This window comes from Chamaea fasciata, unplaced genomic scaffold (assembly GCF_029207755.1).
Source record: "Chamaea fasciata isolate MVZ Bird 193981 ecotype frontalis unplaced genomic scaffold, bChaFas1.0.hap1 SCAF_330, whole genome shotgun sequence".
In the NCBI taxonomy this organism is placed as follows: Eukaryota; Metazoa; Chordata; class Aves; order Passeriformes; family Sylviidae; genus Chamaea; species Chamaea fasciata.
The window spans coordinates 5,030-10,058 of record NW_027094415.1 but is presented as its reverse complement, the minus strand read 5'-3'; positions in this window follow the sequence as shown (position 1 = coordinate 10,058).

Here is a 5,029-nt window from a genome sequence, read left to right as displayed (position 1 = left end):
GAAGCGAGAAAACGCCTTTTGGCCGCGCCTCGTGCTTTCTCCGCAGTACGCCGCAGGTTGGCTGCGAACAGCGGTAGGCGCGGTTTCCAAGCTCCCCATAAGCAGAGAAGCTGTTTGCAGCACGGAAAACGCTTCTCCTAGCCTGGGAAGCGAGAAAACGCCGTTTGGCCGCGCTTAGTGCACTCTCCGGCAGTTCGCTTGCAGGCAGGCTTGGAACAGCACTAGGCACCGTTACCGAGCTCTCCACAAGCAGAGAAGCTGTTTGCAGCACGGAAACGCTTCTCCTAGCCTGGGAAGCGAGAAAACGCCGTTTGGCCGCGTCTAGTGCACTCTCCGCGGGTTCGCTTGCAGGCAGGCTTGGAACAGCGTCAAACGCTGTTCCCGAGCTCCCCACAAGCAGAGAAGCTGTTTGCAGCACGGAAAACGCTTCTCCTAGCCTGGGAAGCGAGAAAAACGCCGTTTGGCCGCGCCTAGTGCACTCTCCGCCGGTTCGCTTGCAGGTAGGCTTGGAACAGCGTCAAACGCTGTTCCCGAGCTCCCCACAAGCAGAGAAGCTGTTTGCAGCACGGAAAACGCTTCTCCTAGCCTGGGAAGCGAGAAAACGCCGTTTGGCCGCGTCTAGTGCACTCTCCGGCGGTTCGCTTGCAGGCAGGCTTGGAACAGCGTCAAACGCTGTTTCCGAGCTCCCCACAAGCAGAGAAGCTGTTTGCAGCACGGAAAACGCTTCTCCTAGCCTGGGAAGCGAGAAAACGCCGTTTGGCCGCGTCTAGTGCACTCTCCGCCGGTTCGCTTGCAGGCAGGCTTGGAACAGCGTCAAACGCTGTTTCCGAGCTCCCCACAAGCAGAGAAGCTGTTTGCAGCACGGAAACGCTTCTCCTAGCCTGGAAGCGAGCAAACGCCGTTTGGCCGCGTCTGGTGCACTCTCTGCCGGTTCGCTTGCAGGCAGGCTTGGAACAGCGTCAAACGCTGTTTCCGAGCTCCCCACAAGCAGAGAAGCTGTTTGCAGCACGGAAAACGCTTCTCCTAGCCTGGGAAGCGAGAAAACGCCGTTTGGCCGCGTCTAGTGCACTCTCCGCCGGTTCGCTTGCAGGCAGGCTTGGAACAGCGTCAAACGCTGTTTCCGAGCTCCCCACAAGCAGAGAAGCTGTTTGCAGCACGGAAAACGCTTCTCCTAGCCTGGGAAGCGAGAAAACGCCGTTTGGCCGCGTCTAGTGCACTCTCCGCCGGTTCGCTTGCAGGCAGGCTTGGAACAGCGTCAAACGCTGTTTCCGAGCTCCCCACAAGCAGAGAAGCTGTTTGCAGCACGGAAAACGCTTCTCCTAGCCTGGGAAGCGAGAAAACGCCGTTTGGCCGCGTCTAGTGCACTCTCCGCCGGTTCGCTTGCAGGCAGGCTTGGAACAGCGTCAAACGCTGTTTCCGAGCTCCCCACAAGCAGAGAAGCTGTTTGCAGCACGGAAAACGCTTCTCCTAGCCTGGGAAGCGAGAAAACGCCGTTTGGCCGCGTCTAGTGCACTCTCCGCCGGTTCGCTTGCAGGCAGGCTTGGAACAGCGTCAAACGCTGTTTCCGAGCTCCCCACAAGCAGAGAAGCTGTTTGCAGCACGGAAAACGCTTCTCCTAGCCTGGGAAGCGAGAAAACGCCGTTTGGCCGCGTCTAGTGCACTCTCCGCCGGTTCGCTTGCAGGCAGGCTTGGAACAGCGTCAAACGCTGTTTCCGAGCTCCCCACAAGCAGAGAAGCTGTTTGCAGCACGGAAAACGCTTCTCCTAGCCTGGGAAGCGAGAAAACGCCGTTTGGGCCGCGTCTAGTGCACTCTCCGCCGGTTCGCTTGCAGGCAGGCTTGGAACAGCGTCAAACGCTGTTTCCGAGCTCCCCACAAGCAGAGAAGCTGTTTGCAGCACGAAACGCTTCTCCTAGCCTGGGAAGCGAGAAAACGCCGTTTGGCCGCGCCGAGTGCACTCTCCGCCGGTTCGCTTGCAGGCAGGCTTGGAACAGCGTCAAACGCTGTTTCCGAGCTCCCCACAAGCAGAGAAGCTGTTTGCAGCACGGAAAGTGCTCCTCCTAGCCTGGGAAGCGAGAAAACGCCGTTTGGCCGCGCCGAGTGCACTCTCCGGCGGTTCGCTTGCTGCAGGCTTGGAACAGCGTTAAACGCTGTTTCCGAGCTCACCACAAGCAGAGAAGCTGTTTGCAGCACGGAAAGTGCTTCTCTTACCCTGGAAGCGAGAAAACGCCTTTTGGCCGCGCCTCGTCCTTTCTCCGGCAGTACGCCGCAGGTTGGCTGCGAACAGCGGTAGGCGCGGTTTCCAAGCTCTCCACAAGCAGAGAAGCTGTTTGCAGCACGGAAAACGCTTCTCCTAGCCTGGGAAGCGAGCAAACGCCGTTTGGCCGCGCTTAGTGCACTCTCCGGCGGTTCGCTTGCAGGCAGGCTTGGAACAGCACTAGGCACCGTTACCGAGCTCTCCACAAGCAGAGAAGCTGTTTGCAGCACGGAAAACGCTTCTCCTAGCCTGGGAAGCGAGAAAACGCCGTTTGGCCGCGTCTAGTGCACTCTCCGCCGGTTCGCTTGCAGGCAGGCTTGGAACAGCGTCAAACGCTGTTCCCGAGCTCCCCACAAGCAGAGAAGCTGTTTGCAGCACGGAAAACGCTTCTCCTAGCCTGGGAAGCGAGAAAACGCCGTTTGGCCGCGTCTAGTGCACTCTCCGCCGGTTCGCTTGCAGGCAGGCTTGGAACAGCGTCAAACGCTGTTTCCGAGCTCCCCACAAGCAGAGAAGCTGTTTGCAGCACGGAAAACGCTTCTCCTAGCCTGGGAAGCGAGAAAACGCCGTTTGGCCGCGTCTAGTGCACTCTCCGCCGGTTCGCTTGCAGGCAGGCTTGGAACAGCGTCAAACGCTGTTTCCGAGCTCCCCACAAGCAGAGAAGCTGTTTGCAGCACGGAAAACGCTTCTCCTAGCCTGGGAAGCGAGAAAACGCCGTTTGGCCGCGTCTAGTGCACTCTCCGCCGGTTCGCTTGCAGGCAGGCTTGGAACAGCGTCAAACGCTGTTTCCGAGCTCCCCACAAGCAGAGAAGCTGTTTGCAGCACGGAAAACGCTTCTCCTAGCCTGGGAAGCGAGAAAACGCCGTTTGGCCGCGTCTAGTGCACTCTCCGCCGGTTCGCTTGCAGGCAGGCTTGGAACAGCGTCAAACGCTGTTTCCGAGCTCCCCACAAGCAGAGAAGCTGTTTGCAGCACGGAAAACGCTTCTCCTAGCCTGGGAAGCGAGAAAAACGCCGTTTGGCCGCGTCTAGTGCACTCTCCGCCGGTTCGCTTGCAGGCAGGCTTGGAACAGCGTCAAACGCTGTTTCCGAGCTCCCCACAAGCAGAGAAGCTGTTTGCAGCACGGAAACGCTTCTCCTAGCCTGGGAAGCGAGAAAACGCCGTTTGGCCGCGTCTAGTGCACTCTCCGCCGGTTCGCTTGCAGGCAGGCTTGGAACAGCGTCAAACGCTGTTTCCGAGCTCCCCACAAGCAGAGAAGCTGTTTGCAGCACGGAAACGCTTCTCCTAGCCTGGGAAGCGAGAAAACGCCGTTTGGCCGCGTCTAGTGCACTCTCCGCCGGTTCGCTTGCAGGCAGGCTTGGAAACAGCGTCAAACGCTGTTTCCGAGCTCCCCACAAGCAGAGAAGCTGTTTGCAGCACGGAAAGTGCTCCTCCTAGCCTGGGAAGCGAGAAAACGCCGTTTGGCCGCGTCTAGTGCACTCTCCGCCGGTTCGCTTGCAGGCAGGCTTGGAACAGCGTCAAACGCTGTTCCCGAGCTCCCCACAAGCAGAGAAGCTGTTTTGCAGCACGGAAAACGCTTCTCCTAGCCTGGGAAGCGAGAAAACGCCGTTTGGCCGCGTCTGGTGCACTCTCCGCCGGTTCGCTTGCAGGTAGGCTTGGAACAGCGTCAAACGCTGTTTCCGAGCTCCCCACAAGCAGAGAAGCTGTTTGCAGCACGGAAAACGCTTCTCCTAGCCTGGGAAGCGAGAAAACGCCGTTTGGCCGCGTCTAGTGCACTCTCCGCCGGTTCGCTTGCAGGCAGGCTTGGAACAGCGTCAAACGCTGTTTCCGAGCTCCCCACAAGCAGAGAAGCTGTTTGCAGCACGGAAAACGCTTCTCCTAGCCTGGGAAGCGAGAAAACGCCGTTTGGCCGCGTCTAGTGCACTCTCCGCCGGTTCGCTTGCAGGCAGGCTTGGAACAGCGTCAAACGCTGTTTCCGAGCTCCCCACAAGCAGAGAAGCTGTTTGCAGCACGGAAAACGCTTCTCCTAGCCTGGGAAGCGAGAAAACGCCGTTTGGCCGCGTCTAGTGCACTCTCCGCCGGTTCGCTTGCAGGCAGGCTTGGAACAGCGTCAAACGCTGTTTCCGAGCTCCCCACAAGCAGAGAAGCTGTTTGCAGCACGGAAAGTGCTCCCTCCTAGCCTGGGAAGCGAGAAAACGCCTTTTGGCCGCGCCTCGTGCTTTCTCCGGCAGTACGCCGCAGGTGGCTGCGAACAGCGGTAGGCGCGGTTTCCAAGCTCTCCCACAAGCAGAGAAGCTGTTTGCAGCACGGAAAACGCTTCTCCTAGCCTGGGAAGCGAGCAAACGCCGTTTGGCCGCGCTTAGTGCACTCTCCGGCGGTTCGCTTGCAGGCAGGCTTGGAACAGCACTAGGCACCGTTACCGAGCTCTCCACAAGCAGAGAAGCTGTTTGCAGCACGGAAAACGCTTCTCCTAGCCTGGGAAGCGAGAAAACGCCGTTTGGCCGCGTCTAGTGCACTCTCCGCCGGTTCGCTTGCAGGCAGGCTTGGAACAGCGTCAAACGCTGTTTCCCGAGCTCCCCACAAGCAGAGAAGCTGTTTGCAGCACGGAAAACGCTTCTCCTAGCCTGGGAAGCGAGAAAACGCCGTTTGGCGCGCTAGTGCACTCTCCGCCGGTTCGCTTGCAGGTAGGCTTGGAACAGCGTCAAACGCTGTTCCCGAGCTCCCCACAAGCAGAGAAGCTGTTTGCAGCACGGAAAACGCTTCTCCTAGCCTGGGAAGC